This window comes from Cavia porcellus, unplaced genomic scaffold, assembly GCF_034190915.1.
Source record: "Cavia porcellus strain 051 isolate PalLab524CR breed Dunkin Hartley unplaced genomic scaffold, mCavPor4.1 scaffold_21, whole genome shotgun sequence".
NCBI classification, from domain to species: domain Eukaryota; kingdom Metazoa; phylum Chordata; class Mammalia; order Rodentia; family Caviidae; genus Cavia; species Cavia porcellus.
The window spans coordinates 60,326,542-60,350,093 of NW_026947504.1; the positions used below are offsets into that span (position 1 = coordinate 60,326,542).

The 23,552-nt window shown below is 42.8% G+C and overlaps 1 long non-coding RNA gene and 1 other non-coding gene across 2 annotated transcripts; both read left to right on the plus strand.

Moving 5' to 3' along the window:
* The first annotated feature begins 17,221 nt into the window (after positions 1-17,221).
* LOC134472057 (uncharacterized) lies at positions 17,222-23,220 on the plus strand. Its single transcript, XR_010041882.1, has 3 exons — positions 17,222-17,296; positions 22,064-22,219; positions 22,667-23,220. It is a non-coding gene; the product is annotated as an uncharacterized LOC134472057 (long non-coding RNA).
* LOC111753734 (small nucleolar RNA SNORA2/SNORA34 family) lies at positions 19,809-19,945 on the plus strand. The gene has a single exon (XR_002788529.1). It is a non-coding gene; the product is annotated as a small nucleolar RNA SNORA2/SNORA34 family (small nucleolar RNA).
* Positions 23,221-23,552: the final 332 nt, after the last annotated feature.

Below are 23,552 nucleotides of genomic sequence, written 5' to 3' on the forward strand. Positions count from 1 at the left end.
ATCCCCAGGAAACCAACACAGTTTTGTATCTGTGTTCCCAAGCCAGGGGCCTCTCCATATTGCTAGTGCCCTCCTAGGATCCAGAGCCCCTGACTTCGGGAAGGAAAACAGAACCAACTGTTTTCTTGCTGCTTGGGGAGAGTCCTTGGAGGATCTGCTTTAATGAATGAGTATGTTTTGGAAATTTAACTTTTCATTGTTTATAGTCAATTCCCAAGTGGGCTTCAAAGCAGCTGCCTTTATTCATGGAAAGAATTTCCCTCTATTGTCTCGCTTACCCTGTTGGGAGGAGGTGGTTAATGAGCACTTTGGTTTGGAAAAACCACTGATGCTGACCCACCAACCAGAGCCAGGTGTGAAAGAGAAAGGTATACACAGTCAGGCCCAGCCCTGGGAGGACCACTGACAGAGAGGAAGTGAGTGACTGGATTCCTGGAGGTCCAATCCCGGGCCCTCCCTACCTCACTGAGAACCCCATTGCCAACCTGCCAGGCTCTGCTCTTTTAAGTCTGAGCACACCCTTGAGCTGCACACCGGTACCTTACAGATGGTAGACGTAGGCTCTTGTTCCTCTGCTGGTCATGTTGCTTCTGTTTCATGTTCTCTGCTTTCCCCCAGCCCCAGGTCCACTCTTCTCTACCTTACTTTATGCTCAGTTCTTAAAATTCCAATAGAATCTTGGGATAATCTCTGAAACCATGGCTTTGATTTGGGTCCATCAGCATTCTGAGCATTTGCTACCTTGGGTACCTCAATACTGGGCCAAGATTTAGCAGTAACTATGCTTCTCTATCAAAGGCCAGAGTAGCCGTCTAGAAGCCCCATTCAGTTGTGCCTTCTTTGTCTGGTTTCTTTAGCTGTTGTGTCCCCTTGTGCTCCTGGCTTGGCAATGGTAATAGCTTCCTGCTTTTGAGTGATCTTTTGAGTCTTCCCTGTTGCCCACTATAGCTCTGCCTACACCTCTGTAAATAGCCCCTTTGTTGACTTTTATGGAGCAACTCTCTGTTTCTGCTGGGTCCCTGACTGACACATGACAGTGTCCTAGTACACAGAGCTTTGGCACATAGTAGGTACTCAGTACTTACTTGTTGGAACAGATTAATGGGTGGGGAATAGATTTTTCTTCAACCTGAGATAATTTTGTGCTCTGTCTCTCTTCTTTCTCTCCATTCCTTTCTTAAAGTTTTGGCTCTTCAGTTTTTAGTTTATGATCTTGCCCTCAAATTGTCCCCAGGAACTGAGAACTGAAGGGACAATTGGCTTAGCTACAGTTACCTATTGCCGGAGAGCAAAACTAGAATTGAAACTTGGGACATTCAAAAACTAGGTTTTCTAAACCAGTGTTTGGATTCTGTCTCAAATGTCAATGGAAAATGTGATGGGAGTGGGGGCGAGATGGGACGCGGCTGTGTCTGGAAGTCAAGGCTGACAGATCAGTGGTAAACCCCCGTGGCATGCATGGGTGACAGAAGTCCAGATGGACTTGTGAAGGGGAATTCTGGGTGCATCCGCACTCTACCAGAGACTTTCTCATTTAGCATGTGTATGGTTATGGTTAGATCTTAAATGTCCCTCAAAAGGCCAATGTCCTAAAAGTCTGTGGTGCTATCAGGAGGTGATGGAAACTTTGAGAGGCTGGGCCTGGTGGAAGGAAGTTGGATCACTGGGGATGTCCTTGAGGGGATGCTGGCACTCCTGCTGCTTCCTTTCCAACTTTTTCCCAGCCGCCATGAAGTGATCAGATCTCCTCTGCCCTATGCCGCCACCATGAATTGTGCCTTCACCATCCCGAGCAACAGGGCCAAGAAACCATGGAGTGAAACCCCTGAACCCATAAAATAAACAAAACTCTCCTTCAGTATGATTATGTCAGGCATGTGTTTCTGTGATAGACAGTTGACTAACACACATCAGCGCACTCACCTGCTGTGATGAAATGCTGCCTCATGAAATGACAAAGGTGAAGTCAACTATCCTGTAGATAAGACCCTGAATGCCCAACTGGGGAAGGGGGCACGTGAACATGGGAGATTTATTATCAAGGGTTAGAAATAATCGGCAGGTTAGTGACCAACAAATGTGGGGAGGCCTGGCAGCCAGCAGCCCTTATAACTACCATTTACTGGTACTAGGTACTGGGCACACACTGCCTGATTAAATTCTCTCCACAAATCTGTGATGTAAGGATTATCCCCACTGTAATCATGTGGAAACCGAGATGTGCAGAGGTGAATGTCCTCGGCTAGTGGAAGGCTGAAGCTTCCTGACTCTCATAGACTCAATACTTGAGAGAAAGCAGATCAATGATTTAATTATTGATCTAAACCTTGATCCTCATTTTTTATCCTGATTTTTTTTACAAACCTACATAAACATTCCAGTGCTAAATCAAAGGCATTTTCTATGGCTCTAAAAAGAAAATCTGTGTGCACCTAAATCTCTTTGCATCTTTTTTGTTCTATTTGATGTATGTATTTGTTGCCCATCAGAAACATTCTAGACTTATCCAATCAGCATGCCTGGAGATGGAGTGTTTGTTATGGTTCATGTTTGGATTGCCCCCCCCCAATCTAAAAAAACCTTGTGCACTCATAGATGGGACTCTTGGAAGGTGATTGGATGATAGGGCATAACATTCATCGGAGGATTAATCACTGATGAATTTATAGCTAAATGTGATGTTGGGAGTTGAAGCCTTATCAGAGGTGGGTCACTAGGGATATGTGGCCTACAGAGGAATATCTGCTTTCCTTGCTCTCTCTCTCTGTCTCTGTCTCTCTCTGTCTCTATCTCCCTCTCTCTGTCTCTGTCTCTATCTCCCTCTCTCTCTGTGTCTCTCTCCCTCTCTCTGTCTCTGTCTCCCTCTCTCTCTCTGTCTCTGTCTCTCTATCTCTGTCTCTGTCTCTCTGTCTCTGTCTCTCTCTGCCTCTGTCTCTCTGCCTCTCTGTCTCTGTCTCTGTCTCTCTCTCTCTGCTTCCCACTATCATGCCATGGGCAATAGCTCATGGAGCCTCTCCCCTGCCATGGAGCCACATGACTATGCACTGAAACCTCTACAACCTTTGAGCTGAAACAAACCCTTCCTCCTTTATGTTGTTGGCGTGGGGTACTGTGTCTCAGCAATGAGAGAGTAGCTAGGACAGGGTCACAGTAGCAGCCCTCTTTGGCCTCTCAGACATTGGTAGCAATACGAGTTGGGGACAGCACTCAGCTGAGAGTGAGCTGAGCTTTGGTGACACTTCATTCTCCGCTGCTGCCATTCCCTAGCCAAGTGACATTCACCTCTTTGCATCTCAGTTTCCACATATTACAGTGGGGATAATCCCTACATCACAGCTTTGTGGAGAGGATTAAATCAGGCAGTGTGTGCCCAGGACCTAGAATAGTTTGTCCCTCAGTAGGCTCTCAGTAAAAGGTAGCTACGAGGGCTGCTGGCTGCCAGGCCTCCCAGCACTGGTCGACCACAAAGAATGTGGTGCTGGTGCACAGGGAAATGAATCACTTTTGTTCTCCCTGTCCAGACAAAAGAAGTCCCCTGGCTTTTCCTGGGTGTAAAGCAGCCAAAGCAGAATGACTACTAAGAGCCCCTTTTGTCCTGACAGAGGCCTTGTTTGTCACACATAATGCTGCCCTGGTCATCCTGGAAGCCTGCGTTGCTGTGACAAATCTGTTTGGGTTGGAGTAGCACCAGGTCACTGCTGTGATACGTCCAAGCTCCCAGGCTGCCTGGCAAGCGCACAGCTGTGAATTCATTCAGAGTGGCCCTGTGTGTGGGGCTCTTATAATCTCGGGCTTTAAATTCAGAGAATCAGCAGCTTATTTTGATGACCTTGCGCCTGCCTGGATGAAGGCTCCCACTGGTGCTGGCCTGCCAGGGGTAGGATGGTTCAGGAGGCACATCCCAGATGCAAGTGCTGTTGGAAAGGAAAGTTCTGGCAGGACTTTCTTACTTGAAGCTTTTGGGAGCCTTGTGTTATACATCTTGACTGGGGATAGCTATCATTTTTGCTTTGTAAGATGTGAGTGAGAAGAAAGGGCAGGATAAGGGAATTTAATAGAGGAATTGACTGTGAGCAGTTACTCCTTCTTCCCAGGTGGACCGCAGCTGGGAGACAACCACAACATGGAGCTGACCTTTAGGGCAGCCCCTCAGGCCTCCGCAGACAGCTGGATGCTAGATGAGCACCAGAGAGCCCAGGGTCACCTGGAGTGGCTCCCCAGCACACCAGCCTGCGCAGGCAGCCGGCCTTCCCACCAACGCACAGCTCATGAACCACACAGGGCAGAACCACGAATCTCCAAGACCTTACTGCAGGTAGACTCCCAAGGTGTTGTTTAAAATAGTTTTTTTGAACCAGGCACTTTAGCAGACAGCTGTAATCTCAAGCACTTGGAAGGCTGAAGTGGAAGGATTGGTGCAAGTTTGAGGCCAGCATGTGCTATGTAGTGAGTTCAAGTCCAGCCTGAACTACATCGTGAGACCTTGTCTCAAAAAAACAAACAAAAATTCAACCACTTTCCAATGTGTGGCTCTCCCCGTGTTTCTTACATACATACTGCTGTGCAACAATTCTCCACAACTCTTTTCCTTCTTCCCACAAAGCATTGCTACACTTACCTCTTTCCCTCAGCCCCTGGCAACTACCACTTTACTATCTATCTCTATAAATCCATCTACTCTGCATTGCATAGCACGTGTAAGTGGAACCATGCAGTAAATGGTTTATTTCACCTAGCACAACCTCTTCAAGATTCACTCACATTGTAACACATGTTAAACTTCTTCAATTAAGGCTGAATAATAAGATGAACTGTCTCTTTTAATGGCACTTCTATTGGGAATCTTTTGAATATGAGAGAGAGTAGGATTGACCCATTAGGATTTGAGGTTTTGCAAAGCCTACAGAAATTGAATATTTTTTAAAATAGATTTTCATCATCCAAATTCAATGTCTGTTCTCATGTACCAGTCTGCCAATCAGTGATTTTGGTCACTACCGATACAGAGAGCCCTGTGTTGTCCTGGACGTTTGCACCAAATTCTAGGGAAGTCTAGGCTTTGCATCCAGGATAAAGCACAGCTCTGGCTCCTACTCATGGTGAGATCTTGGGCAAGTCACTCACCATTATGAATACGATGCTTCCAGGGTAAGTGACCTCTTTCTAGGTTGGGTGGGGATTGAATAAGACAATAAACGTTAAAGCACCAAGCACGGTATCTGGTGAGTTCCCAATAAATGAATGTTAATTCTCAATATGAAGCAAATTAAAAATGTGATTCCTCCCTTTTCTGGTTTAACATCCATGTCCACCAAGGGTTCTTCAACGTTTTTTTTTAGTCAAGGACCCCTCTGAGTGTGCACATATAGCCTTCAGACACAAGACAGGATGGGGATACTAAAGACAAGACTCCTAGCAAAGGCAGATCATGTTTCATACAGTATGAATATGCAACAAAAATGGGTTACAAATTTAATTGGTTTGGGGATCTGTCCAAGGAATTAGTAAAGCACATTTCTGTGTCTGGGAGGGCACAGAGGTGTGACCTTGGGGTCTACATCTGGGCTCCTGTGCCTTCCTCACTGGCCCTGTGCCCCTGCTCTCTTCCTAGACACCATGAACTGAACATCTTGGATCTGTCATGATATTTCTGCCCTACAGCCAGCTGGCCATGGACTGAAGCCCCTGAAACTATGAGCCAAATTAATCCTCTCCTCCTTTAAGTTAAGGGTGTCGATTATTGTGACCCAGCAACAAGAAAGCTATCTAACACAGAATGAGTTAGGAAGAGTCAGTGTGGTGCTTAAGAGACACAAGAGCCTAAAGAATCAAAACTGCAGCTTTACGTATTTTCAAAATTTTCCCAAGAACTTAGCATTCAGTTTCCATTATGCCAGGTGTAGTTCACCAATCTTAAGATTTCTGCCTCATTCACCAGCCTTTCAAAGCACTTAGCCTCATGGTAGCTACACAAAGTAGACTCTTATTTGTGTTTGCTCTATGGTTTGGTTGATTTGATTGCTGGTAAAACCTTTATGCACTGTCTCTCGTTGAGTTCCTCTCTCAGAGCCTCAGAAACATAATCTTTTCAGTGATGTTGTGGACAAAATTCACTCTGGGAGTTGTTTTAAACTTCAGATAAACCATTGCCTCATACAGTAGAATCTTGAAACCTCTACACATATGTCTCTGGAATCTTGGCACTACTTACACAAGCATGATTTGCATTTTAAGAGGAAATCTTTTTTCTTTTAAGAATGCAGATGACTTAGCTCTAAAATCCAATTACCATTCTCTCGCCTCTAGATTTATCTGTCTGAAATATAAGACTAGGAAAAACAATACAGTTTCTTGCCTCCGTGTCTCACGGACTGTGGTCCAGCCAGAACGTGGCATGGGGCATCTTGTGAGTAGCTATACAAACGCTCCTTACCATCTCCAGCCCTGTCTTACTGGTACTCTGTCAGCTGTGCTCAGAGACCATTGCCTCTGTGGCCTGGTGTGAGGATTTTACTAAATTTCAGTATTGTCATTGCTGCTGCAAGTGTAGCATGAAAGATTTATATGGTAACAAAATGCCTCTTGTCTAAGCAGGTAGAGGAAAACATATAGGGAGTCTAATCTTCTAATTACCTAGAAGCTGGCAGCTTACTTCGTACCCTAATTAGAAAGCCTTTGATTTAAGTCAAATACAAATCTATTAAATCTGATACCTTACAGTGGTTTAAAGTAGTCATATTTTACAAGCTCTAAAATGGCAGTAATCTGAAGAATCCAGGGGATGATAAGAAACAAGTCTGCTCACACAGCCAGAACAAATAACACAACTGGTCCAAAATATGTGAAACCTTCCAGATCCAGAACTATGGCAGATAACATCAATCAAAAAGATTTCTACTCTCTTTTCTCCAAAACCTCAGTTCCAGATAAAGCCAAGTCTCCTTAGTGATAGAAAAAGTAAAGCAGAGTGTAGTTTCTTGTTTTTAAACTAACACTTTTTTCTACTTATGAAGTGTATTTATGCTCCACAGAGAAGATATGGGAAACAAAAACACAACAATGTAAAGAGTTACTTAAGATCTCATGGGTGATGCCTACTTTAAACATTTTAATGCATATCCTTCTTTTTAAAAAATACGTATGTAGATGATATTTTCATTATTTATATATTTAGTCTTGGCTTTATGGATCTATTTCATTTAAGAGCCTATTATAAATATCTCCCATGATAATACATATTCTCAATATTTTGCTTAATGGTTACGTACAGTTCTGCCCTTTTTTCCAGTGGCATCAAGGCTGAACTTGGGGCCTTGTACATGCTAGACAAGTGCTTAACTACTGAGCTACAAGTCCAGTAATTTTTATTTTTATTTTTTTATTTTGAGGCGGTGTCTTGCTAAGTCACTAAATTGCCAAAACTGGGCTTGAACTTGTAACCCTCCTACCTCAGCCTCCAAATTCGCTAGTATTAGGGTTTGTGCTGCCACACTTGACTTAGTTCTGCCACGTGAAAGGATTGTAAGTCTCATCCTGCTCCAGTTAGGCACGAAGGATATCCTGTTTTTCTCTCATAAATAAATATTTGATGAACATGTCTGTATGAAAGTCTTTATCTCTGATGATTCTTTGGACAACCGCCTACAATATACCTCCTTATTAAACACATGCTATGTATTATTAATCTTAGGCAGTCTTTCATACTTTGATTCTACTTATTTGGAAATATTTTCACCACCAGTGAATAACACCCAAATGTAAGTAGCAAAACAAAAAGAAAAAAAATACCTTTTATACCCTCAGAACTTCAAATATGGAAGCTGCACCTTGACGAAAGCTATAAGGCCAGGCCAGGGATGGACTATTTTCTGGAGCACCAAAGAGAAAATGAGCTATCTGCTAAGATCAACAGAGAAGTTCAAGGGAAGTTACTGAAACACAGTTTCCAACACTTTCAAAAGCAGATGCCGTCAGGGCTGGGGATTTAGCTCAGCAGCATAAGCACCTGCCCTTGCAAGCAGGCTTTCGTGAGTTCGATCCCTGGTACTGATAGAAATGAAAAAGACAAAAAAAAAAAAAAAGCAGATGCTGTGAATGGAGGTGAGGCATTAGAGAAGACAGAAGCGTGCTGTTAAAAAGATCCAAGTTTTATTTATTGTAGTACGTAAGTTTGTAGTGTCTGTAGATTAACATGTCAAAGATAAAGCTGTGGGCGATGTGGGTCAGATTTATCTCATTTTTTCCATCCGTGTTATTCATGCATTTAGAGAGTGAGATAGTTCCATCAGGTTTATTATGAAAAATAGCTCTCCCCTCCACAATCCTCTTATTTTCTCCCCGCCAGAGACAGCTACTTTCACATCTTTCCAACTGACTCAACTAACTCTAAATAGTGCATTTTGGTTCTTTTTTTTACCAAATATGTTTTGGCTTTTAAAATAAATCAGATTACTGATGTTGTTTCTTCATGTTCTTAGATGAAATCATTACACTTTGACTTTCCACCACGGGAAATAAAAATTTAGCTCTATTTCTACTACCATCCACACACATGCGTCTTCTCTGAAGATAATTATCCATCAGTCGCTCTGTGTTTGTGTGTCGCATGATTTTGGTTAGACCAATAACCAGTGATTATATTACTATAATATTCTTTGATTATTTTATGCAAATTTTGTTTTTCCTGGAATTAATAACTATTTTCCTCATTGGCTTAGAGTTCTTTTTGCATTTGAAGAAATATATTTAAATATTGACAATTAGCATCTCATTTTTATCTTTTTGTTTAATTGAGTTTATTGGTGCAATTTAGGTATACATAATGATCACATTCACTAGAGAATAACTGTACATGATACACCTTGATTCCTCTTTTTTCTCCCATCCCCAACTCTTCTCCACAAACCTCTGTCCCGCTCACAAAGTTGTTTCCATTTTATCCTTCTTTTTTCATTTTCCTTCTTTCCTTTAACCTTTCCTCTCCCCAGTTTCCTTTTCCTTTTGAACAGTTTCTTCCTATTTCACAATATCTATAGTATATTTCTGTTCTTATATGGAAACTTTCAGTTTTCCACATCAGAGAAATAATGTGATATGTATACATATATGTCTGATCTATTTCATATACAATTTTGGTCTCAAGGTCCAACCATTTGCAATAAATGTCTCAATTTTATCCTTTTTTATGGTTCAGTAAGGTTCCATTGTATTTCTTAAAAGCCTTTTTATTCATTCATTGTTGATGAACATTTGGGTTGTCTCCAAGATTTAGTTATTACAAACTGTGCTGTTAGAAACATAGACATACATATATCACTGTGGTATGATGCTTTGAAGTTTTTCAGGAAGATACCGAGAGGGGGAATAACTGGGTCAAATGAGACCTCTAACCCTAGTTTTTTAGGAATCTCCACACTGATTTCCATGGTGGATGTGCCAGCCGACACTCTCATTCACAGTGGAGAAGGGTTCCTTTTACCCCACTGCTTTGCCAGTGTTTGCTATTGGCTGTTTTTATTTTTTGATAATAGCTACTATTTCTGGAGTAAAACAAAATCTCAGAGCTGTTTTAATTAGTCCTTCTTCAATGACCAATGATGTTGAACATTTTTTTCATATATTTATTTCATATTTATTCTTCTTCTTCCAAGCAATGTGTAGTCATCTCAGACACGAAAGAACCAATAAAGCAAAGAGTTGGTTCTTTGAAACATTAAATAAAATTGATAAAGCCTTATCAAAAAAGGGAAAGACTCAAATCCATGAAATTAGGAATAAAAAGGATGAAATCACAATAGATCCTGCCGAAATCCAGAAGATCATCAGTACTATTTTTGAGAAACTGTATTTTAATAAGATGAAAAATGCAGAAGAAATGGACAGATTCCTAGATACATATGAATTACCAAAGCTGAATCAAGAAGATATAAAAATTCTAAATAACCATCTCAGTAAATGAAAGTGAAGATGTATTTAAAAATCTATCAACAAAGTAAAATCCAGGTCCTGACAGAGTCACCGCTGAATTCTACAAGAAATTTGGAGGAGACCTAATGTCACTACTTGTCAAACCATTCAATGAAATTGAAAAGGAAGTAATACCCCCAAATTCATTCCTGGAAGCAAACGTTGCCCTGATACCAAACCAGAGAAGGACCCAACCAAAAAAGAGAACTATAGGCCAGTCTCCCTGATGGACATAGAGGCATAAGTCCTCCATAGGATACTGGCAAACAGGGCACAGCAAATCATCAAGAAGATTATACACCATGACCAAGTAGGACTCATCTCAGGTATGCAGGGAAGGTTAACATATGTAAATCAATAAATCATACCATATCATTGTACCATATCAACAGAGCCAAGGATAAAAATCACATGATCATCCCAATAGTTGTAGAAAATACATTTTACAAAGTTCTCCACCCATTACCAAAGGAAATTGAAATAGAGGATAAAAGCCATCCATGACAAATCAATAGCCAACATCATATTAAATGGTCCAAAAGTGAAAGCTTTCACTCTAAAATCTGCTGGGCATGATGGTGCATGCCTGTAATCCCAGCTCAGAAGTTAAAAAAGAGGATTGCTGTAAATTCGAGGTCATCATGGAATACAAAGTGAGTTCAAGGTCAGCTTGAACAGTATAGTGAAACTTTGTCTCAATGAAAAAGAAAATTAGGACAAGACAAGGGTGTCCATTCCTATTCAATATATTTCTGGAAACAGTTGCCAGAGAAATTAGATGTGAGAAAAAAAGTGATAAAGATAGGAAAGGAAGAAGTTACATTACCTTTATTTGCAATTACATGATACCATATATAGAAGATCCTAAAAATTCCACCAAAAGACTTCTAGATTTAATAATCAGATTCAGTAGCTGGACACAAAATCAACACTCAAATTTTCATAGTACTGATTACTATATGTATCTCATAATGGTTATTAAGAAACACAAAGCCGTTCAGATTTCTAATCTGTTATAGGTACCTTGTGCTTCCTCTCTGGAAGCTGGCAGGATCTTCTCCTGATTGAGAGTGTTCTGAGAACTCAGGATGATATGCCTAACATGGAGCCATCTTCACCCACGGTTCTGGCACTGAAGTTACATGAAATCTTCTTAAATAATGGTTTCATCCTAGTTTTCCTAGTCTTCTTTTCTCTCCTCTTCCTCATTTCTACCTTTTGCTCTATTTCTCAACTTTATCTTCCAACTACTGCTCCAGTGAACAGTTCCAGCAGTCGTGTTTTAATTCTCAAAAGGTCTCTTGTACACCCTTGTTTTCTATAGCATCTTTCTCTTGTTTCATAGATGCTTTCTCTGAGAATACTACTTGCAAGTGCTATTATTTACATGATCTCTGTGTCTCCAGAATGCTTTTTGTTTATGGATTTTTTTTTTACCTCAAATTCTAGTGACTACAGGTTGTCTGCTTATATTAGAGCAAAGAATTAGGACCTGATTGGAAACTTAGATGTGAGTGGGGTGTATTGGATATGGGCTTTGGTGCAAGCAGACTTAGCTGGGCTGTTCTTTTAGTGAAGCCCTGATACTGACATCTTTCAGCCCTTCCTCTTAAACTGGTCAGATTCCAAAGAAGGGTCATGTGATCTCCTGCCTGGAGATGCAGACCTGCCTGTCAATATTCTAAACGCTGAGAGAGGGAAGTGCTGCAGTCAATTCTCCTGTTTCTGAAAAACATCCCCAGTGTCAACTCTGCCTGGTGCGTCCAGACCCCTTATTTTACGTTCTATAAATTCATATTTGCAGTCTCACTGTCAAGTCCATTCCAACGTATTTAGGCCATGGCTACCTAAGCCCTTTGGTACCTCCTGTAAAATTGGGCTGTTTTTCTGTCCTCCCTCTACTGGACAGAGATTCTGCCCCCTCATGTCAGGCAGGTTGGTGCCTGCTCATTTTAATTAGTGTTTTCAGTATTGATTGCTGTTGTCTCCTTTTTCATTGGTTTTGGACTTAAGTCATTAAAAGCACCATCATTTTTATTTAGTTTCAGTAACAGAAACGTATGTACACATATTCTGAGGTTCAGGAATGGTCCTCAGGAAGGGAAATCATAACAGGATCGGGCTTCAGCACTAAACTATCAAGGGCAACACACTGAGCGGAGGGAAAGAGTCAAGGGAAAACGCCCTGAGTGTAGCTCTTCCTCTTAAAGAGTAAAACTGAACGCAACTCAGCGACAGAGGAGAAAGGACCACCTCACAGAAGGAAGCAGGCTGAGGAAAATTTGGTTGTTTTAAGTAACTGCATCTGGCCTCACCAGTGAAAAAACTACCATTTTCAGATTACTGCTATGCAGGGATAGTGAACCTTTTAGAGCGTTCAGTGAAAACAAGCAGCCCAGCTGCAGCACGAATTAGCCACCCATCTAAGTCATGGTGCAGATAATTCAACTGCATCAGCTCACTTGATCCTCAGGACATCATCAGCCTCATTATTCAATGAAGCAAAAGCAAAGAAAGCAAATTAACGTATCCAAGATTATAAGATAATAAATGACAGCATGGAGATATGAATGCTCCTCTTTCTGACTCTGAATTTACATCCCTGCACTATATTTGTAAGGTGGGAACTGTACCTAAATTGGTCACCTGTCTATATTTCCCCCACAGTTCTCTAATACTAAGAGCCATTTGCTTCATTTTTCTTGCTTTCCTTGTAGAATTATTTGTTTTCTTTTCTCTGTTGAAGCTTTGGATTTCTCTTTTAATTTCTTTGCTGTAATTAGTTACGATCGTATTTCTGACGGGATGATCGGAGTGTTTCTTAGTGTTGTTTATAGATAACGTAATATGACCTAAATAATATCCAATGGCTTGTTCTGGGAAATTTAGCAGATTAGAATAAAAGACTCTTGATTTTATCTCTGCCAGATATAAATATATTACTAAGCCCAAGAAATAACTTTGTGTGTGTGTGTGTGCTTTATAACATAGAAAAATGAGTTTTTGTCTCTAAGTAATTGCTTCCTGGCCCATGCTGGAATAAGCCAGATACTAAGCTTCCTTGACCCCCTGCACCACTCTGCCCTTATGTGTTGTATGCAGATGGTCTCTTCCCTGTGCTAGCACCTCTCCCAGAATTAACGGAGTGTTAATTTTAGGGAGTAATAGTCTGACGTAGGCATGGGCGGGACGGTGTAGGACAAGATCAATGAACCAAGACTGCAGGCCTGAATTACTGAAATGTCTATCCTAGATGCCACTGGCCAGACCTAGGGCAGAAAAAAATGGAGAAGATAAATGTAAGAAGAAATGATAGCATTACATTGAAGAAAAGAGGACAAGAAGAGGACACAAAGGAACACGGGTAAGACTGCTAACGTGGGTGGAGGTCCCCAGGGTCCTGGCTTCACAGCTGGGTTCCAAGTCCAGGCTGAGCACGCAGCTCACTAACAGTCAGGAGTTCGTCCCCCTCATTTCAGCCATAACATGGCTTCCTCCATGTTCTACATCAGTCTAAACTCATGCTGTTATTTCAAATCTCAGTACTTACAGCAGGTTATCAGTGAGGTTCAGCTTTCTAATGCCCTTCGCCTGGCCCACAGATGCCCTAACCTACACTTCCCCAGGCCCCAGGCTCCCACAGGACCCTCCACTACTTGTGACTGTCTCTACTTCTTGCATTGAAGTCACCTTCCTGGCTTTTGAATGCATCTGAGTACAGGGCACTTGGCTTGCACCCTGGGTGGCCTAATCTCTTTGCACCCTGTAAAAAATCATTCCATGTGTCCATGTGCTTCGTCCACTGCCAGATCATGGAGTTGATAAAGGAACAGTCTCCATAAACCTGCCTCACTGCTGCTTTCTTTCACTGCACCTGGAACAGGTTCTGTGCATCAGTTGCTTCTTCTGAGCTCCTAATGTGTGTTAGGGCCTGTCCTAAGCAGCTGACATGGGGCAAGTCATTTAATCCTAAAACACAAAGTGCTGGGAATAGGTGAGGAAATTGAGCTACAGAATACGGGTTTTTGGGGCCAAGTTCCCAAGTGGAAAACCCAGTGTTCCAAACCTTTTTAACTGTGTGTGCCCAATGACCAACTCAGAGACAGCCGCCATCAAGTATGGACATTTAGCAAGTAATTAAATAGAAAGTCATGGGCAAGACAAAGTCACAGCCTCCAGACTTCAGTCTCCACTTTCACGGTAATTCCCTTCCTCTCTGCATCAGGGGTCTAATTAGGCAAAGTATTAAGCGAAGTATTTCATGGGTGCCTCTGATTTCCTAAAGCATGGAGAACAGGTCACATGGATCCATTTGTTGTCCAGAGGAGCCTCTGTCCAAAAGCCAGTCAGGGCTGCAGCTCATCCCCAAGCTAGAAGAGGGAAAACCCTGAGCAAAATTACAGGGCATAGTTTTCAAAGCAAGGCAGGGCTTTACTTTGTTAAGATCTGGGCTGTGTTCCCGGCTTTTTCTATGATGCCTTTGAGCTTCACAGGAAGGTAATACACTAGACATATTTTCTTAGAGCCCAGAAGTTGTAATACAAAAGCATTTGCAATTGTTTTTGAATGCCAGGTACTTAAAGTTCCCAACATAATGACTTATTAATAAAGCTCTCCACTGCTTGTAAGTGAATGTTATTAATAAATCCTATTTAATCAGTCAATATAATCTGATTAACTGGAATAAAAAGGCATCTAAGATCCCCAATAATTTGCTGAACTTGCACTACACTGAGAGACGTGTATGCTGAAAACCAAAGAAAAGCATGCGTTTTTGGATTTGTGTGTGAGAGGTACGATCTGTGCCCAGCGCCTTCCCTGGGACGAAGTTGGCTTTTTGACTCATCCAGGCACATCAGCAACCCACCAGGGATCTGCGTATCTGTCCAACTCCCACCAACAGGCAGCTGCGCCTCCTCTGCTTCACATGCTGAAATCACAAAGCAGCGCCTCCTCTGCCCTCCCCGCCCTCCCCCAGGCCCTATTGGAAGAGGATGGTGGAGCTAGAAGCAGCCGGCTGAGCCACGGAGAGAGAGGAGCAAAGGCAGCTCCCCAGGTTCACCGTCCAGGGCCACCACTGGAGACCACGTTAGAGATCTCTCACTGGGGGGTCCCCCAGAGCCACTACCTGGTGCCTCCTGGGTCAGAGCATGTCAGGGCACCTGTCCCTTCCTCTCCAGGACTTGGAGCCCGCTGTCTACCTCTTCAAGGATGGAAGCAGGGTGCTAAGCAAATACCTGTGCACCAATTCTCAGGTCCAAATCTGGGTAATCACTGGGGGAAGAATGGAAAAAATAGTGTCCACTAACATTTAAAAACCCGCCAAACTCACAGCCCTAATCCTCTTTTCTGGTTGTAGTGTCCACATTCCCTTGCACTTCCCTCCGAGGCACAGGTGACCCTGACTATCCTTGGAGATCTCCCCACCCATCTGCTGCTGCTCTGTCTCGGGACAAGGCAGGGAAAGTCCCTTCCTCAGGGCAGGGCTCGAGGAGGGCAGTAGTGAGAGAGCTCTTGTGTTCTCCATTCCCAGCCCCCTCTCTTTTAGTCCGTCTTCCAAACTCAGGCTAAATCTGATCTCTCCAACTCATTCTTAGACAAGCTGGCCTGCAGGAACTTTCATTACTAAATCCTAATAATGTTTCCCTCAGCAAGTCAGTTAGTGAATATACAATGAGCCCAGGTTGTTTACAAACCATCTTCAGGATTGAGGAAACAGATTGAGAAAGTGTGGGTCCTGCCCTCAGGGAGCTTCCAGTCTCAGGAGGAAGCCTCTGGGTTCGGATGGAGACATTACCACATAGAAGGAGTTAATCCAGTTACTTGACAAAATTATGTAAGTGCTACAAAGCAGTGGCAGAAAATCTCTCCATTCTGGTCACAATCCCGCATGAGAAGCATCATCAGGGACGACCATGGGTACCCACTGTAGTAGCTTCTTGGAAGATTCAGTCAGGTTCTACTGTTAGTTTAGCATTCCGTTTACGATGTTTTTGTTTGGATTTTTTAAATCTCACAATAAATGGCTTTTCTTTTCTTCCTCACCAGGTTTAAAAGTTCTTGGTCCTGTGTTTACCACCAGCCAATTTTGTGAGTTGCTGGGCTCTAATCTAGGGTCTAAACAACCCCTGGGAGGTAATAGTAACATTCCTAAACATTGCCACCCTGTGGCCACATGAAGACATAACAGGAAGTGGCCCTAGGCGGCTGCCATTAAAAGAGGAAGTCAAGCCTCTGCACAATCAACTCTAGATCCTATCCCACACAATTCTAACAACCATAAACATAATTACGGTGTCTCAAAAGCAAGTCTGCAAGCAAAACTATCAGGAGAGAGGTGCCCACATGAAGTCAAATACTCTGCATCTCCAGATGTGATATTTCTCCAGAGGGCAGGTTTTAGGTGGGCTCTTCGGAAAGCACTGGTCATCAAGACTGTGGAAAGTGTTCTCAGAGGCTGGGCCTCTTTTGCAGCCCAGTTGCTACCTTGTGTGTGAATGAGGCTGCTGATGGCACTTCTCATTCCATCAGGAATTTTGACACCTTATGGCCTGTGGGGTTGGTGATATATAAGGTGATATATAAGGTAAAGAAACCCCCAAGCTACTAGAAGTCTGGTATGAGTTTGTGTTCTCTAAAATTTTAGGAATAATGGAGGTTAAGAGCAGAATATATTTATTGAGAGAAAGAAAGCTTCTGTGTAAGAGAGAGACAGAAGGGATCCTGAGTGGGTTGCCAAAGACTTTGTCTTTTCTAGAGATTTTGCAGAGCAAAACTACAAGGTGAGGTGGGTCCAAGGTGGGGGGAAAATGGGAAATCACAAGGTGGGCTTGAAGTGGGACAGAACTTGGCCAACCAATAAGATTAATTGCTCGAGTACAGTGAGTCACATAGCAAGCCTGCATGCACAAAGAGCAGTGCTCTTCCTGTGGGGGTTGGGATGGTGACTCTGGGCTTCTTCAGGGTGATACAGACCTATTTAGACTATCAATACCTGATGTTTATCCTTATGGATGTGGGTACATTTTGTCTTGAGGTCAGGGCACAATGGAGGTGTCTGCGTCCCCCACTGTTACAAGGTATCTGATCTTCAGCACTGGCTCCTTCGAGGGCCTACTCCTGTCTGACTGCCTGTAATATGTCTAAGTCAGCTGCCTATGACGTGAGCAGGGGAAGAAGGGGGCAGGCCTGAGTCAGCTGGCCTCTCAGCGATGTGGGTAATCAGCCCTGGGAGTAAGTTCCTACAATTGAGCCTGGGCAGCTGAGCGTGAAGAAAAGAATGGACTCGAGCTCTGCAGGAGTACCTGCCCTGCCCGAGGACACCCAATAGGTAAGGACGCTCACCTGGGTCATTGTGTTCCCAGCTGGCCCTCTCCTGCCCTGGTTTAGATAGCCTGGTCAAGTCAGACTTTCTTCTACTGGTGGTGGAGTCAGGTTTCTTTGCTATGGGTCATTTCCTTTCCTCACATAAATGGAAAAAAACATTGATTAAACATACGCTTGTTTGGTCAGTTCTAAAGTTTATCACAAAGTGCTGGGCACATGACTTTGTCAGATTGCAAATTTATTGGATGAACTGCTAAGGGACAATTGCCAACCTCCTCACTATTGACAATAATGATGAAAATATCAAGTTTCCATCATGTTTTTTACACTATGTATGTAAGACAGAGGTATTGCTTAAGGTATTATTTTTACCTTGGAAACAGAAATGCAATTTAAATTTAAAAAGGCACAGAGAGTGGAGAGAAGTTTCATAATTTTCAAACATAAGATTTGTTTTTCTATCATCAAGCTAGAAAAGGTAAAATGAAAATTAATCATCTCCTGTTATCTAATGAAGAACAGTAGTAATGATATAGGGAAAGAAACTCCCAAACTACTAGATGTCTGGTACGAGCTCACGTTCTCTAAAATCAAAGAATAAATTTTAGGAACAACGGAGGTTAAGAGCAGAATATATTTATTGAGAGAAAAAAAGCTTCTGTCTGAGAGAGACAGAAGGGGTTCCAGGTGGGTTGCCAAAGACTTTTTAAGGGACTTTTATAGAGCAAAACCACAAAGTGAGGCAGATTCAAAGTGGGGAAGACATGGGAACTTGGAAGGTGGGCATGAGGTGGGCCTGCACTATGGCCAACCAATAAGATTAACTGCTCAGGAGGTTAAAGTGATTAAATCAAGGACAGATGGGGAAGCAGATCATGTAGCTAGCAGGCTTGCATAATGAGCAAAGACTCTTCTTGTAAGGGGTTGGAGTGGTGACTGCTGACTTCCTCAGGGTGATAGAGACCTATTTAAAATATCAATCCCTGATGTTTATCCTTAGGAAATATGTGGGTGCATTTTGTCTTGAGGCCTGGCCCATAGCCGAGGTGCGTGTCCAACAGTTGCAAGGTATCTGGTCTTCTGTACTGGCTTCTTTGAGGGCCCAGCCCTGACTGATTGCCTATATTTATATCTAACTCAGTTGTCTGTAACAGTAATACCAAATTATGCTCATGAGTGGAATTCCAGCATTCATTTAAGTGGTATATGTGCAGACTCTAAAATCGTGGGAGCTTATGAACTAAACAAGTTATCACCAGTGCAAGGCTCCTGTGTGTGATCAAGCATTGTATGTATTGCAATGATTATTTGCTATAGCACATCAGGTACAAAAGGAAGTAATTCCAGGCGTGGTAATCAAGGGAGTATTGTGGTAAGAGAGAGATTCTGAAATGATCCTCCAATGACCCAAAATATTTTGATGAGCAAAACCAAGAATCAATTAGGGACACTACATACTGGAGAAATGCTTGAGCATACCTTTCCCAAAGCAGGAACATATATTTGGAAAAAAAAAATATGGCTTGGCTTAGCCAGAATAAAAATGTGAGGTAAAGTTAAAGAAATAGGTTGGAGTAATGTAATAAAAATGCCTGAAAGCCCATATATCCATTAGGGCTCCATCAGAGCCTATAGAATCCAACCTGCTGGGCCAGTAGAAACAACTTAATATGGGGATTTACTGGTAAAGGTGTTGAGAGAGCTGAAAAGCTAACAAGGGCATGCATGATATAGCCACCTTGGGATTAGCATCACCAGGAAACTACTGCCACCCACAGGGCCAGAGTCCAAGTGTTGGGACTCTCCTAGGAAAGTTGTATCTGTGAACATTGACCATTAAGAGCTGAGTCAGTCTCTCCGGTGAGAGCTGGAATCACAGAAGAGCACGGCCAGGAAGGATGGTGCCTGAACTGAGGCAGAGGGTACCCTGCTTCTTCCTGCCTTGCAATCTCTCATTAGTGCTTTGGCCTAGCCTAACATGAGTTAGTTACCAAGGGAAACTTAGAAAAATAATTTAAAAAGAAAAAGCAAGTTGGATACAACTGGGTACAATCAAGCAACTAACTGCACAATCAGGGTGGGCTATTCCACAAGCAACAAGGGGCCATAGCTGGGACTGGGGAAGAGGACACAATGAACATTGGAAGATGACAATAAGATTTCTGAATTGGCTGTGTCAGTTATACAAGAGTGGTAAGCTGAATAATGACCCTCAGAAGATATCTATAGCTTGATCCCTGGAACCCAATGAAACCCTTACATAGTCAAAGGACTTTGCAAATATCTTGAAGTAGATTGCCCTGGGTGAGCCAAATGGGTCCAAAGTAATCATGGGGGCCCTGTTAGAGGTCAAAAGGAGGAGTCAGAGAAAAAGAACTGGGATAACAGAGCAGAGTTGGCATGTATTTGAAGGTGGAGGAAAGGGACACCAGCCAGGAAATGCAGTCAGCCTACAGAAACTCTAAAAGGCCAGAAAACAGATTCTTCTCTAGAACTTCAGAAGAAATCAGAAAAGTGTAGCCCTGAATCAAGGCCAGCAGCTTCCTGATGCTGTTGGTTTCAAGAAGGAGCCTAAAGAGATGTCTATCTATTGTCTGTTGGCCATTTCAGAACTTGAGCAGTGAAATGGTCAATTCATTAGAAAGAAACAACTTGAAGCAACACCCCACCCCACCCCACTGTGAGCACCTGTGAGTATGGCAGGCTGCAATAGCCCAGGACAGGAGCCACCAGCGTTTACTGGGACCCAAGCCATGCTGGGACCTGGAGTGCCAGAAAACCAAGCAACCCCTCCCCCTCTGCCTGTTTTGTTTTGTTGAACTTCAATATACATGAAAGTATGGACAGCTATTTTAAAGAGAACAAGAGACTACGACAGCCATTAGTGACTTCCCTATTGTCTGGTTTTGAAGACCTAAAATGCCTTCTTCATTCTGTTCAGATCAGTTTTATTCTATGTTGTTTTGTATGAATTCTCTTATGCGAAGACATAGACAACTATTTAGAAGAAAACAAGAGACAATACGATAGTGAAGATCGCAGGTTGTCTAGCTTTGAAATTTATATCTCTTACATTGCTTTCTTATGTCCTATTTTGTTCTGTTTTGTTGTATTTAATTTTACCTCCTTTAAAATAAAAATTTTTAAAAAAAGAAATCAGAAAAATGCCAATACCTTGCCTTTCGTATATTGAAACTGATTTAAGATTTTGACGTCTAGAACTGCAAGAGAATAAAATCATGTTGTGTTAAGCCACTAAGCTGATGGCAATTTGTTAAAGCAGCAAACAGAAGCCTGTGTAGCATGAGATTAACGGGGCCAAATGTGTAAGTTAGAGTACCATCCCCGTGTGTCATTTCCGAGACCCACACATCATAAGCAGTGTTCTCACTCCAGTTTAAATCCTCTGAAAATGTAGTTGCCCCGCAGCCTCCCAGACAGACAGTGTTGCAAGGACCTGCACGGCACACAGCACAGGCAGCTCCTTCTGAGTAGCTGTTTCTGAAACAGATCCTGGTACTCATGCGCTTGTGCAATCCTCTCCTCCAGAATGTGGGCCGCACATAGTGCTTTGCTTCTAGTGGACAAAGTGGGGTAGATAGGACATCACTTCCAAGACTGCATTATGAAAGACTATGGCTCCTTCTTGCTTATTCGTGAGTCAGCTTTCCATTGCTAGAACCCAAAATAATCAACTTATAAAGAAGCTCGTGTGGTTCACACTTTCCATGTTTCTAAGCTACCACTCGGTAGACCCTTTGCTTTTGTTGTAAGTTAGCAAATTACGGCAGGATGCATGGCAGAGCAAAACCACTCGCTTCATCATCAACAAGGAAAAGAGAAGAGGAAGAAACAGGGGTCCCACGGTCCCCTTTGAGGCAATGCCCCCAATGACCTGAAAACCTCCCGCTGGACCTCTCCCCAATAGGTTCCACTTCCTCCCAGTGGTGCCACCCTGGAACCAAGCTCTTAACATATGGACCTTTGGGGAACACTCAAGGCCCAAACTGTAATGTTACATATTCTCTCTATATCTTTCCTTCCCTTGATCCAAGTCCTCCCCTCCTCTTCTTTCGTTTCCCTTGCCCTCTGCCTCTTTGTCTCTGTAACTACTAGATATGTCTGGAGACCTCCCAGCCTGTGGGGATTCATTCTCCTCCAGAGCCTCGTGCCTTGACCATTAGACCATGAAGGCCCTGCATGTGTTGTCTTGGGCCGCACTGTTTGTGCAGCTCTTCCTCCTGAGCTAACCTAAATAATCTCTTTCCTTAAGAGGTCTGGGCAAGCTGGAGGGGAATGAGCTCCAGGCCTCCCTGTCTGAGATCCAGCTCTGGTGAGAACTCTTTCATTTGCATGGAGCCTCACACAGGCCCTGACAGTGAATTGTTTATTTACACTCAAAAAGTAAATATTGAAGAATGAAAATCAAAAGCAACAGGAACTTAGTGAATTCTGGGTGGTAAGCAAGATTCTGTGAGGATCTCGTGCGCAGCATTTCAGAGAGGATGAGGTCCTAGCACTCAGTATTTTTGAAGATGGGGTACACCCTCATCTCCCCGCTGCGATTACCCTCCGTCCTTGGCCCTGGGCCACCTGTTCTTGCTGTCGCTCTGTCTTGCCTCCATTTATTCAGTAGTGAATCCCATGCTCAGGGCTAAATGTTTTATATATTTCTCTCTTTTCTTTGTCACAATTCAGTAAGGAAAGCATTATTACTAAACCAATTTTACAAATAAGACAACTGACACTTAGGTCAAATACCCTGTCCCAGGTCGCAGAGCAACTGAATACAGATCCTGGAGTTCAGCTGATACCTGTTTGACTTAAAGTCCAGCCATTAACTACCTCACTTCACCACCTCCCTAGGAGAGGACTCTTCCTGCCTTAACTCAAGCGTCACTGTTCAAATTCTAATTGGATTTCACTTGTAAGTAGCATTTTATATAAACCTATGTCCCCCCCCCCACTCAGTTTCATTTTTAAAGAGACAGAGTAGCATAGGGTTTCTGAACCTCAGCATGACTGATAATTGGGGGTGCATAACTGTTGTAGGGGCTGCCCTGTGCATCACAGGATATTGAGCAAGATCCCTGGCTTCTGTCCATGTGATGACAGGAGCATGCACACCCCAGTGACAATCAAAAATATCTCCAGATATTGCAGATGTCGGCTAGGGGAGGAGAAGGTAAAATCACCCCAGTTGAGAATCATTGGGCAAATGATACACCCAGTGGATGTTCCAAAAGTTCCCTTCAATTTATTCTAGAAAGTATTTGCTATCTACCCAATGTTAGACTGTCTGGCAATAAAGTCATTTTCAACTACCTTTTAAGAAAGGAGCCCAAAGATGACTTGAAGCCAAAATGTCTTGTAGATGTGACAGCAAGAAATAGCTCTGCGACCAGAACAGAGGACACAGCCTTGAGGAGAAAAGACGACCAGTGCCAGTGCGCTCTCTCTCCCCCTCTCTCCCTCTCTTCCTTTCTCTCTCTGTCTCTCTCTGTCTCTCTGTCTCTCTTTCTCTCTCTGTGTCTCTCTCTCTCCTCTCTTCTCTCTTTTCTTCTCTCCTTCTCTCCTCCCTCTCCACCTCCTGTCTGGCAACAGCACCTACCAAATCATCTGAGAGCTATCACACAGTATCAGAATTAGATTGCTTGGGAGGTTCTACACTGTAGAAATCATGCTGTTTGGGGCTGGGGATTTAGCTCAGCAGCATAAGCGCCTGTCTTGCAAGCCTGTGGTTGTGAGTTCAATCCCTGGTACCGGTAAAAATACAAAAAAAAAAGAAATCATGCTGTTTGTAGTTATCACTGTCAGAAGTCCGAAGATAGTATCATGAACTGAATGTTGAGATTTGCAAAATGACAGAAGAGATATACAGTTCTGCAAGAGATGCTCAGCCTGCTTTTTTGTAATGTGGAATGGAGTTCTCATTGCCTTAAATATGGAAAGAATACAATTTGTAGAGTTGGTATTCACTATTTGACATCTTTAGGGGGACTATTGGAAAGTACCATATAGAGGCTTTGAGTTTGAATTTTCTAATAGTAGACCCCAAAAATCTATTGGGGGTTAGTAGTTTATATTTGAGGTGATCCCAGTAAGCATGGTAAGAAACAAGGAAGTCAGCTGGGGAAGGAACAAGAGCCAACAGTCAGCACTTTGAAACCTGATTACCTGTATGGGCAACCGTTAGAACACATCTTGGAAGTACACATGGACGGCTTACGAAGCTGAATTGTGTGTCTACCAGTACCATG